This window comes from Ranitomeya variabilis, chromosome 4 (genome assembly GCF_051348905.1).
Source record: "Ranitomeya variabilis isolate aRanVar5 chromosome 4, aRanVar5.hap1, whole genome shotgun sequence".
Lineage (NCBI taxonomy): Eukaryota > Metazoa > Chordata > Amphibia > Anura > Dendrobatidae > Ranitomeya > Ranitomeya variabilis.
The window spans coordinates 219168215-219181460 of NC_135235.1; the positions used below are offsets into that span (position 1 = coordinate 219168215).

General features: G+C 43.3%; 1 protein-coding gene across 2 annotated transcripts in view; it reads left to right on the forward strand.

Annotated features, from left to right (window-relative positions):
* Positions 1-3745: 3745 nt before the first annotated feature.
* LOC143770404 (uncharacterized) overlaps positions 3746-13246 on the forward strand; it is a 102525-nt gene continuing 93024 nt past the window's right edge. The window contains exons 1-3 of one of the 2 annotated variants that reach the window (XM_077260014.1): positions 3746-4721; positions 9524-9658; positions 10599-10751. The gene's annotated coding sequence lies outside the window, so the exon portion shown is untranslated. The remainder of the gene's footprint in view (positions 4722-9523; positions 9659-10598; positions 10752-13246) is intronic. The other variant, XM_077260013.1, reaches the window with a different exon arrangement.

Consider the following 13246-nt stretch of genomic DNA (forward strand, 5'->3'; position numbering starts at 1 on the left):
GTGCTATCAGAAAGAGTCTTCAGTGCTGCTGGTTCAATACTGACCGAAAAAAGGACACGTCTGGCTACCCAAAATGTTGATGATCTAACCTTCATTAAAATGAACCAATCAAGGATTACAAATTCTTTTGCCCCACCTTCCCCTTCTGACACGTAGCTTTCCTTAAAAAAGGTCTTGCTTTTGGACTCCTCTTACTGACTGCTCCAATTCCTCCATTTGCTGCTGATGAATGCCCACCATAGGCCATTTTTAACACCTCCCTAAGTGGGCTGACTCCCCCCATGGGCCCGTGGTCACCACTTGGCGCAAGCACCCGTGCGAGTGCCGTTTGCCTGGACAGGTGGGTGTGCCCACTTTTGGCCGACGACACTGGCACAGGGTCCCTCATAGTACAATTAAGTGTCTCTGGTGGTGGGGGTGCACAACCAACGTCAGACACACCGTCGTAATATGAGGGGCCCTGGGCCAGTACCGCCGCCCACGAGAGAGTGTTCCCCCCCCCAGCTCAAACAGTGCTCCACCGCTGTTTAGTCGGTGCTGTTAAATCCTTCAATGGCACTGCCAATACAAATTGAGAGATGATAGTAAATATATACAGGGACCATGCCCTCCATTTTGACCAGTGAATACAGTGCGTGAACTACCACTATCTGGAACTCAGCAGAGGAACCCACCCCTGTACGTTGCTTTGCCACCTGTTTATTTACGAACATTTTTTTGGCAGACATTTAGCCCGCTTTACTATTTTGGCCAACGTACTGTGTCAGCCACTTATTCCAGTTGTCCTCCACCGAACAAAGCAGTGCCACCAGTTTACTCCTGTGACCAGTTTAGAACTGCATTGAGCCAACTTTTTTATTTTAGGCCTAGTAAGTCTGACTGCGCCACTCCTAGCAATCGTCCTCCGCTGACCAAACCAGTGCTGCCTGTGTACCCCTGTTACCCATTTTAAACTGCATTGAGCCTACTTTTTTATTTTAGGCCTAGTAAGTCTGTCTGCGCCACTCCTACTAATCGTCCTCCGCTGACCAAAACAATGCTGCCTGTGTACCCGTTACCCATTTTGAACTGCATTGAGCCTACTTTTTTTATTTTAGGCCTAGTAAGTCTGTCTGCGCCACTCCTACTAATCGTCCTCCGCTGACCAAAACAATGCTGCCTGTGTGCCTGTTACCCATTTTGAACTGCATTGAGCCTACTTTTTTTATTTTAGGCCTAGTAAGTCTGTCTGCGCCACTCCTAGCAATCGTCCTCCGCCTAACAAAACAATGCTGCCTGTGTACCCCTGTTACCCATTTTTAACTGCATTGTGCCTACGTTTTTATTTTAGGCCTACCAAGTCTGTCTGGGCCACTCCAGTCCTGACAATCGTCCTCCGCTTAACAACGCTCTGCCGCCTGTGTACCCCTGTAACCAATTTTAAACTGCATTGAGCCAACTTTTTAAATTTAGGCCTACTACCTGTGTCTGTCTGCGCCACTCATTACAGCTGTCCTTCACTGCACAAAGCAGAGCCTCAATTTGCAGCCGATATCACATATTAAAGTGCATTTGGCCTGCTAGTTTGGTTGGGCCTACTAACGGTGTCTGCCGCTCCTTGGTATTCTCCTGTGTTTTTCTCCTGACCTTCCATCTTCAGGCTTTTGGCCTATAGGAATTTTAAAACTGCATTTGGCCTACTGGTTTGGTTGGGCCTACTAATGGTGTCTGCCACTCCTTGCTGTTCTCCTCCACTGAACAAAGCAGTGCTGCCTGTTTACTCCTTTTACCAATTTTGAACTGCATTTCGCCTACTTTATTCTTTGGGCCTATATCTGTGTTTCCTCCTCATCCTGCCCATTGCCCAGCCACTGCTAGATGAGTCTGCTGGTACATTGACCCAGACCACTACATTCCCCTTGCACTCTACATAGCCAGTATTTGACCCTGCAGAAAGTATGGTTCCCCTTCCCGCATACTATACCACCTTACACGGGGACAAAGAGGAAGGTGCAGATGAAAGTGCCGGTTCCTTCAACAGGTGGGGGGGCATACTCATTGGCGACGTCACTGGCACAGGGCCCCTCATAGTACGCAAAAGTGTCTCTGCCGGTGGGAGGCGCCCCCGCCGTCAATCACAACGCTGTACTTTGAGGGGCCCTGTGCCAGTGGCAATGCAAACGAGTGTGCCCCCCCCCCCCCCTGCTTGCTCATGATCACAGCACTTGCAAAGTTGAAATACTTACCTCTCCCTGCTCCACCGCCATGACGTAATCCGCGTTTCCTGGGCCCACGAAAAACTTGAGCCAGCCCTACTCCCCCCACAACTGTTGCCAAATGACCCCCAAATTTTCAATGGCTAACTATTATTATAAGGTAAATTAAGATTGACAAGCTTAAGTAACAAGAATTGATGTTTTTGGCATTAAAATGGGCTCTGTTGGTGTTTTCCTGTCCTCCACTCACTGCCGACTTTGATTCTCCATTGACTTGCATTGGGTTTCGTATTTCGGTCGGATCCCCGACTTTTCGCAATAATCGGCCGATTTCACCCGACCCGACTTTTGACAAAGTCGGGTTTCACAAAACCCAAAACGATCCTGAAAAAGTAAAAGTCGCTCAACCCTAGTCTTCAGTAACCCTGCAACCTGTCCGAGGTCTTCAGTATCTCTGCAACCTGTCCAAAGTCTTCAGTATCTCTGTAACCTGTCCGAAGTCTTCAGTAAGTCTTCCACCTGTCCGAAGTCTTCATTAACTCTGCAACCTGTCCAAGGTCCTCAGTAAGTCTGCTATCTGTCCAAATCATTCAGTAACTTTGCTCTCTGTCTGTGGTTTCTAAGGTCTTCATTATCTCTGCAACCTATCCAAGGTCTTCAGTAACTCTGCAACCTGTCCGAGGTCTTCCGAGGTCTTCAGTAAAGGCCCCGTCTCACATAGCGAGATCGCTAGCGAGATCGCTGCTGAGTCACAAGTTTTGTGACGCAACAGCGACCTCCATAGCGATCTCGCTATGTGTGACACGTACCAGCGATCAGGCCCCTGCTGCGAGATCGCTGGTCGTGTCGGAATGGCCTGGACCTTTTTTTGGTCGTTGAGGCCCCGCTGACATCGCTGAATCGGTGTGTGTGACACCGATCCAGCGATGTCTTCACTGGTAACCAGGGTAAACATCGGGTTACTAAGCGCAGGGCCGCGCTTAGTAACCCGATGTTTACCCTGGTTACCAGCGTAAATGTAAAAAAAAACAAACAGTACATACTCGCCTTCTGATGTCCGTCAGGTCCCTCGCCGTCTGCTTCCTGCTCTCACTGACTCCCGGCCGTACAGTGAGAAGTGACAGCACAGCAGTGACGTCACCGCTGCGCTCTGCTCTCACTGTACGGCGGCTCAGTCAGAGCAGGAAGCAGACGGCAAGGGACCTGGACACCGAAAGGCGAGTATGTAGTGTTTGTTTTTTTTGGTAACCAGGGTAAACATCGGGTTACTAAGCGCGGCCCTGCGCTTAGTAACCCGATGTTTACCCTGGTTACCCGGGTGCTGCAGGGGGACTTCGGCATCGTTGAAGACAGTTTCAACGATGCCGAAGTCGTTCCCCTGATCGTTGGTCGCTGGAGAGAGCTGTCTGTGTGACAGCTCGCCAGCGACCACACAACGACTTACCAACGATCACGGCCAGGTCGTATCGCTGGTCGTGATCGTTGGTAAATCGCTTAGTGAGACGGGGCCTTAACTCTGCAACCTGTCTAAGGTCATCAGTATCTCTGCAACCTGTCGAAGATCTTCAGTATGTCTGCAACCTATCCAAGATCCTCAGTAAGTCTGCAACCTGTCTAAGGTCTTCAGTAACTGCAACATGTCCAAGGTCTTCAGTAACTCAGCAACTTGTCCGAGGTCCTCAGTAACTCTGCAACTTGTCTAAGATCTCCAGTAAGTCTGCAACCTGTCCGAGGTCCTCAGTATCTATGCAACCTGTCCAAGCTCTTCAGTAAGTCTGCAACCTGTCCAAGCTCTTCAGTAAGTCTGCAACCTGTCCAAGCTCTTCAGTAAGTCTGCAACCTGTCCAAGGTCTTCAGTAAGTCTGCAACCTGTCCAAGGTCTTCAGTTACTCTGCTACCTGTCCGAGGTCTACAGTAACTCTGCAACATGTCCAAGGTTTTCAATAACTCAGCAACCTGTCCGAGGTCCTCAGTAACACTGCCAACATCTGTCTAAATCGTTCAGTAACTTTGCTCTCTGTCTGTGGTTTCCAGAACTTTGTTAAACTTTTAGTTTGCATTTTACGTGTCCATGTTCTGTTTGCTCCATCTGGCTGCTGCACCAACACCTGTGGCCCTTGTGACCTTGGGCTTAAAGAATCCGTCTCCCCGTGAGAGCCCGCTGTATATAGCAATCCCCAGATCTCAGTCCGATTGACCATCTGTGGGATGTTCCGGAACACAACTCCGAGCCATGGAGGCTTTAAATATAAGGATCTGCTGCTAATGTCTTGGTACCAGATATCACAAGGGACTTCAGAGATCTTGTGAAATCCATAGGGGTTTGGGTTTTTTGGAATTGGACATTCCTCACTCCATAATGGTCTTTCTGTCCGTACAACCTACCTCACATCATACAGCATTGTGAATGATAAACTGAGTGCTACTCACTAACGCACTAAATTAGGAGCCATTGCCAAGTCCAGCAGAGGTGGTTGAAATTTCTTAAAGATCCTCATCTGTGATCCTTCAGTGACTGAGGAGCAGGTTTTGCTTTTTGCTTCATTCTCTTTTGTGTTTTTTTATTTAAGACAAATTAAATGAAGATAATAATACCAAAGAATTTGTGTTTGCATCATTTTCAGGAAGAAACTGAGTATTATCTGACAGAATTGCAGGGGTGTCAATACTTTTGGCCATGACTGTATATAAAGCTGAGTGTATGTATGTGTCTGCGTGTATGTATGGATGAAGCCATGCCCACTCCACATAGCCCCACCCACTCAACATAACCACACTCACTCCACACATAAAGTCCCATCCACACAGCCCATGTTGTTAGCGCACACGGGTGGTGACATATTCCCCTCGAAAGCCACCCTGCAAAACTCACTGGCTGTGACGTCCCAGCTGCTGCGAGCTACAATCAGGGCCGCCGCCTTCAGAGTATCAGTGTGCTGCAGGCACAGGCCACATCTAGCTCCTTTGTGTCTAGAATGGAGTTGCTCCTGTGAGGCATGATGTCAATGGAAAGGGAGGAGCCTCATGGATTACACAGCTGTGGCCATAACGGGACGTTGCTGTGCACGTGTGAGGGGAAGAGAGGAGTGAGGTGAAAATGAGAGGAGGTGAAAATGAGAGGAGTGAGGGGAAAATGAGAGGAATGAGGTGAAAATGAGAGGAGTGAGGGGGAAATGAAAGGAGTGAGGGGAAGATGAGAGGAGTGACGGGATATAGTGGAGTGCGGAGAAAATAAGCGTTGTTGAGGTGAAAATGAAGAGGTGTAAGTGAAAAATGAGAGGAGTGAGGGGAAAATAGTGGAGTGATCGGAAAATAACAGGTGTGAGGTCAAAATGACAGGTGTGAGGGGAAAATGAGAGGAGTGAGGGTAAAATGAGAGATGTCGGGTAAAATGAGAGAAGTGAGGTGCTGCTGCAGTATGAGGCTGTGCATAGAGAAGAGTGAGGTGCTGCAGGTGGCTGTGTATAAAGCCACATTCACACGTTCAGCATTTGGTCAGTATTTTACCTCAGTATTTATAAGCCAAAACCACAAGTGGGAGAAAAATACAGAAGTGGTGACATGTTTCTAATATACTTTTCCTCTGATTGTTTTACTCCAAGTTTTAGCTTACAAATACTGAGGTAAAAATACTGATCAAATAACGTGTAAAAGAGGTGTAAAGGAGAAAAGTGTGGTGCTGCAGAAGAAGTAGGCTGTGTCATGATCCAGTTTGGGGTTTGTTTTCTGCTATCATCTCTCTGGACTGCTTTGTCGGGGTTAATCCCCTCGGCCTTGTTTTGGAGCTGGCTGGCCTTTTTAAGTTCTCTGCAGTCTGCTGGCCTGTCAGTGATAGTTCATGCTTCCAGGCTAGAGCAGCTGACCCATATACCCTGGTGATCCTTCTGCCTCTGACTTTGACTCCCTGGCTTGTACCCAGACTTCATCTTAAGTCTTGCATTTTGGATACCATGCTTCTGTTTGGCTCTGACTTTTGGCTTGTCTCTGACTACATGCATTGTTATTACTTCTGATAATTCTGCTCCTGACAGGTTCTGACTCAGCTCATCTGACCACTCTTTTGTTACCTGTGCGGCTGTTCAGTGTTGCTGCCCTGTGAGTGTGCAGTCTCTCTTCCCACGCCAGCACCCCCTGGTGGAGGTTGCGCTACACTGCACTGCAGCCGCATTACAGGCTGAGTATACAATACTCTTTAATGCAATTAGTGCAATTTCTCTTGGCAACAAGTGTTTCCAATTGTACATGGAAGAGGAGTGTGAGGTGCTGCCGGAAGAGGCGACTATAAAGGAGAAAAGCTGTGCTGCAGAAAAATGCCGTGTATAAAGGAGGAGCGTGAGGTGCAGGAGGAAGCTGTGTAAAAAGGAGGAGCGTGAGGTGCCGGAGGACTAAGGCCTCTTAACTGCCGCCGTTAAAAGTCGTATCGGCAGTCGTTAAGGGGTTAATATTGTGTTAAAAAACCTTTTGCTTCAACAAAATGGCACCGGTTGTGTTCCATGTACCAGTGCGGGAGTGTTGCTATGCTCAACAGAGACAATTTATTTTTCTTATGCGCATTCCCACACTGGTCCTCGGAACACAGTGGGCTGCGCATGTGCAGATTGAGAGCATTGCTTGCTGACAGATGCTATTGCGCATGCACCAGCACCGTTTTATTGAAGCAAAATTTTATCTATCTACAGTTATATGAAAAAGTTTGGGCACCCCTATTAATCTTAAGCCTAATGTTTTATAAAAATTGCTTTTTTTGCAACAGCTATTTCATTTTCATATATCTAATAACTGTTGGACACAGTAATGTTTCTGCCTTGAAATGAGGTTTATTGTACTAACAGAAAATGTGCAATCTGCATTCAAACAAAATTTGACAGGTGCATAAGTATGGGCACCTCACCAGAAAAGTGACATTAATATTTAGTAGATCCTCCTTTTGTAAAAATAGCAGCCTCTAGTCGCTTCCTGTAGCTTTTAATGAGTTCCTGGATCCTGGATGAAGGTATTTTTGACCATTCCTCTTTACAAAATAATTCCAGTTCAGTTATGTTTGATGGTCGCCGAGCATGGACAGCCCTCTTCAAATGATCCCACAGATGTTCAATGATATTCAGGTCTGGGGACTGGAATGGCCATTCCAGAACAGTGTAATTGTTCCTCTGCATGAATGCCTGAGTAGATTTGGAGCGGTGTTTTGGATCATTGTCTTGCTGAAAGATCCATCCCCTGCGTAACTTCAACTTTGTCACTGATTCATGAACATTATTGTCAAGAATCTGCTGATACTGAGAGGAATCCATGCGTCACTCAACTTTAACAAGATTCCCGGTGCCGGCATTGGCCACACAGCCCTAAAGCATGATGGAACCTCCACCAAATTTTACTGTGGGTAGCAAGTATTTTTCTTGGAATGCTGTGTTTTTTGGCCGCCATGCATAACACCTTTTTGTGTGACCAAACGACTCAATCTTGGTTTCATCAGTCCACAGGACCTTCTTCCAAAAAGAAATTGGCTTCTCCAAATGTGCTTTTGCATACCTCAGCCGACTCTGTTTGTGGCGTGCTTGCAGAAACGGCTTCTTTCGCATCACTCTCCCATACAGCTTCTCCTTGTGCAAAGTGCGTTGTATAGTTGACCGATGCACAGTAACACCATCTGCAGCAAGTTGATGCTGCAGCTCTCTGGAGGTGGTCTGAGGATTGTCCTTGACTGATCTCACCATTCTTCTTCTCTGCCTAGCTGATGTTTTTCTTGGCCTGCCACTTCTGGCATTAACAAGAACTGTACCTGTGTTCTTCCATTTCCTTACTATGTTCCTCACAGTGGAAATTGACAGGTTAAATCTCTGAGACAGCTTTTTGTATCCTTCCCCTGAACAACTATGTTGAATAATCTTTGTTTTCAGATCATTTGACAGTGGTTTTGAGGAGCCCATGATGCCACTCTTCAGAGGAGATTCAAACAGGAGAACAGCTTGCAAGTGGCCACTTTAAGTAGCTTTTCTCATGATTGTATACACCTGGCTATGAAGTTCAAAGCTCAATGAGGTTACAAAACAAAAAAAAGTGCTTTAGTAAGTCAGTAAAAAGTAGGTAGGAGTATTTAAAACAAGAAAATGATAAGGGTGCCCATACTTATGCACCTGTCAAATTTTTGTTTGAATGCAGATTGCACATTTTCTGTCAGTACAATAAACCTCATTTCAAGGCAGAAACATTACTGTGTCCAACAGTTATTAGATATATGAAACTGAAATAGCTGTTGCAAAAAAAAACAATTTTTATAAAAGATTAAGCTTAAGATTAATAGGGGTGCCCAAACTTTTTCATATAACTGTATCTATCTATCTATCTATCTATCTGTTAACTTTCTATGTATCTATTATCTGTCTATTATCTATGTATTATCTATCTATCTATTATCTATCTATCTATCTATCTATCTATCTATCTATTATCTCTCTATCTATTATCTATTATCTCTCAATTATCTATCTATTATATATTTATTATCTATTTATCTATTAACTTTCAATTATCTATTATCTTTCTATGTATCTATTATCGATCTATTATCTATGTATTATCTATCTATCTATCTATCTATCTATCTATCTATCTATCTATCTATCTATTATATATCTATTATCTATATATCTCTCCATTATCTATCTATTATCTATCTCTCTATCTATCTGTTATCTATCTATCTATCTATCTGTTATCTATTATCTACCTATTATCTATCTATCATCTATATATCTATTAGCTATTATTTACCTATTATCTTTCTATTATCTCTCTATTATCTATCTTCTATTATCTCTTTATTATCTATCTATTATCTACTTATTATCTAAGTATCTATTATCTATCTATCTATCTATCTATCTATCTATCTATCTATCTATCTATCTATCTATCTATCTATCTATCTATCTATCTATCTATCTCTCCTGCTCTCGTTCCAGTCTGGTTAGAAATAGTGATGAGCGAGTGTAATCGTTGCTCAGGTGGTCTCCGAGTATTTATAACTGCTCAGAGATTTAGTTTTCCTTGCCCAGGTACAAGATTTGCAGCTACTAGACAGCTTGATTATATCTATATTGAATATATGTGGGGATTCCCTAGCAACCAGGTAACCCCCACATGTACTCAGGCTGTCTAGTAGCTGTAATCATGCAGCTGCATCAACAAAAACTAAATCTCCGAGCAGTGACAAATACTCGGAGACCACCCGAGCAACGAGTACACTCGCTCATCACTAAATAGAAATAAATATGTCCCTATTTACAGACCGCAAACTGTGTTACATGTCTGTTGTCTTCATTTTCTAGCTTGTTGCTTGAGGTGCGTTATATATCACCATCCAGTTTTCCAAACCTTTGTCAATGAAAAACTCGGGTCAGAAGAAACCTGTTCGTCTGAATATGATGTCTGCTTATTGGTATTTTATGTCTCACAAAAGAGAAGTAAGTACACCCCCTTAGTTATAAGGCTGAAAAAATACCAGCCTCACCCGGGCTCTAAACATTTTGAGCAGTTTGAAAATCCAAAAGGGGTTGTCATTTTTTTGTTTTTACTCTAGTGCATAAGGTGAAAATCATGTTTTTTTGCCAATCATTTTACTTTTAAAGGCTCTTTAGCAAAATCTCCTGCCTGACCAGCCCTGTATAACGTTAAACAGTAAAAACAAGGTATAAAAAAAAGCATTAATACTGTCCCTGCTGGCTATGCTAATGAAAACTTTGACTAGTCGATGGGCGTTAGTTATCACGACCTCTCGATGCAAGGGATAGCAAGAGCAGAGGGACAAAAGGCTAGAGCCGATAAATAAATTCAGCCACTAGATGGAGCCGGTGTGCTGCAAACAAACTCAACAATGAAACTTATTGCTGTAGCCACTCTTCTTTTCTATAGCAATGTCTTCTGCATATGCATTTCTGACTCATTTCTGCTATTTCCCTAATGAGAAAACCTGAAAGATAGCTGATTTCTCTGAAGACTCTGGAAACTTGCCCAGTCTTTCAGGAGAAAGAAATGCAAGGAAGATATCGAAAATAAAACTTCAGCTTTATTTATACTTCTAAAAAAATGCAAAGATGTTATTAGTACAAAGACAAAATAAAATTATAAAACAGGATGGGGTAACAACTGGATAAAATCGTACACCCTGCAATTTCAGTTTCCACCACTAGATGGCAGTGTATGACCACAAGTTGTTAAGCAATGCCATCTTGTGGTAGACATTGAAATTGCAGGGTGTGGGTTTTTATCCAGGCTTTTACCATGTAAAATAAATATCTGGCAATTTGTCCAAGAAAAAAATGTTAAGGTCATTTTGGGTGAACTGTATGAGGCTTCCACTACAAAACTGTTTTCACATTATTGTCATATGTTTGGTTCCTTAAGGTGAAAATAAAGTGAACGGGTTTCGGTTTCACCGCAACTGCGGTAATTCTTTTCAATGCAACTTGAATGGAAGTTTCACAACCGTCAGCCACTACGTAAAATACAGCATCACCTGCTGCAGCACGGACTCCTGCCTGCCACCGCTGCCTGTGTGTAGGTATCTAGAAATCATCAAGAGACATAATTTGTGCAACAAATGCATAAAATGCACAATGGATAAGGAAATAGGTCTATAAAAAACATATGTATAATATAAAAGATGAAATTTTAATTTTTGCTCTCCAATTCTTGCCCCTTTATCTTAGGGTAAAGGAATTTTAGGATTAGAATATATATGTCATAAACTTTTGGTGGGCCCAATTCATCTTTTGCAGTTTTTTAACTTGTGGTTTTCACAGATTTTTTTTTGCTCCAAATTCATCAACATGAATTATTGGATAAAACCCCTGAATTGTCTTTTTTCTGCCTTTAACTTTCTTAGCAGGAAAAGTGACAAATTACTACAGGTGGGTGAGGGGGGAGGAGTGTTGTGGGGTGTCCCAAATTTTGAATTTTTTAAAATTAAATTTCAGTTCATGAATCTGTCTAAAACTGGAAAAACTAGATTACAAAAAAAAGTTGAAAAAGGAAGCAAATTGTTTTATGAATCTTTTGCAAATCAAAAAGTCACTAATTGAGAGATATTGACGCCCTCCAAAAATATCAGAAACACAAAGAAGAAACTGGCACTTGCCATTTTTACGTGACTATCCAAATAATAGAAGCTAAAATATTGCAGTTTTATACAATGCAATAAAATTTATTTCTGTTTTCCTCGCCTCATTTTTTTGCTTTGCTGTGTAGCATTTGACAAGGTCAGCAGAGCCTTTTTATTTTAATTTTGGAGATATTTATTAAGATGAGAAACTTTCTTATATTTCTTAAGAAATTGATAAGGCAGGGTGGTGACACTGTATAGTATACACTCACATATAAGGCTCTGTATGCAGATCTCCTTTCACTCTCTGGCATTTGGGAAAGGGGCCATTATCTATCACTTCATGAATGTTAATTTTAGTCTTTTGACCCTTTTTTTACCAATTAGTTTGAGCTTTAAAATGATTTTTATGGAAAATTGTTCCAATATTTTTTTTTTTTAAATCGTCATGTTTGTCCAAGTATAGTATATAGTATTTTTCAAGTCCTATATGAGTAAGTGTCCATGTGGTTTGCTTTGTGACTTTATGTTCCCTCCTAGAAAAAGACAATGAGGAATTGTAAAAAAGTGTTGTAAAGGGAGGGTCTGGGGATAGACAGAGGAAGAACTGGAGTTCCAAAAGGGGGAAAGTGACGTTACATGTCCCTGAGGTCCAACCAGTGGGATAAAAAAAAGAAAGGAAAAATTACAATTTTACGAATAGTGTCTCCAGACAACTGCAGGAACCAATCTAGGGAAACCATTTGCATGTAAGATTGCCTTTCTTACACGGTAATGCGGTAGCCATATGGCATGGGATTTTTTGAGGAAATAAATTGGTGAAAGGTGGTGTCTGTTTTTTTTTTTTTTTTTTTTTTTTTTTTTACAAAATACAGGACTTTTATGTGTGTGTTCATTGAAATTTTCTTACAATGTTCAATGTTACGATTATTAACCCCAGGACTTGGTGTCAGCGCCAGCTGCTGACATCAGCCCTTAATCCTATTAACAATATCACTTCCCAGTAATATCAGACCGCAGCTGTCTGCTTTGCCTTAGCTGGATATCTGCCCGCTAATTCTCTCTCTCTCTCTCTCTATCTATCTCTTTAACTAAGCCTATTTTCCTTTTTTTAACTAGCTTTAACCCCTTAACGACCGCCGATACGCCTTTTAACGGCGGCAGTTAAGGGTACTTAAACCACAGGGGAAAAAGTGAATAGCGCCCCCCAGAGTCAGATGTTCTCTGGGGTCTCGGATACCAGGGGTAGCCGAGACCCCAGAGAACATGATTTGGGTTTTTTTTTACTGACCCCCGAGTTGCAATCGCCGGTAATTAACCGTTTACCGGCGGTCGCAAAAAACCCCCAAAAAACGTGATTTGCCATTTAATTTCTCTGTCCTCCGATGTGATCGCACATCGGAAGACAGAGAAATGGGGTCCCCGATCGCCCCCCGATACTCACCTGTCTCCCCCGGTGCTCCTCGTGGCTCCCGATGGGCGCCACCATTTTCTTCCGGCCAAAAAATGGCGGGCGCATGCGCAGTGCGCCCGCCGGCCGGCACCCGGGAGATCTTTGGAGTCTCGGCTGCCGGGGGTAGCCGAGACCCCAAAGAACATGATCGGGTCGGTTTTTACTGACCCCTGTTTTGCGATCGCTGGTAATTAACTGTTTACCGGCGACCGGAAAAAAAAAAAAAGTGATGTGTAATTATCTGTCCTCTGATGTGATTGCACATCAGAGGACAGAGAAATAGGGGGATTCGGGGACCCTATTATACTTACCGGTGTCCCTGGGTGTTATGATCCGGTGGTAGGATCACCAAACTGACCTGATAGGTAAACCTGAATAGTAGGACAAGCTCCGGGAATGTGGAACTATACCGACCACAATCCTGATCCTATCCACACACACTAAAGGCAGCCGTGGAGCGTTACCTAAAAACCTAGACGCCTCTTCACAGCCTGAGAA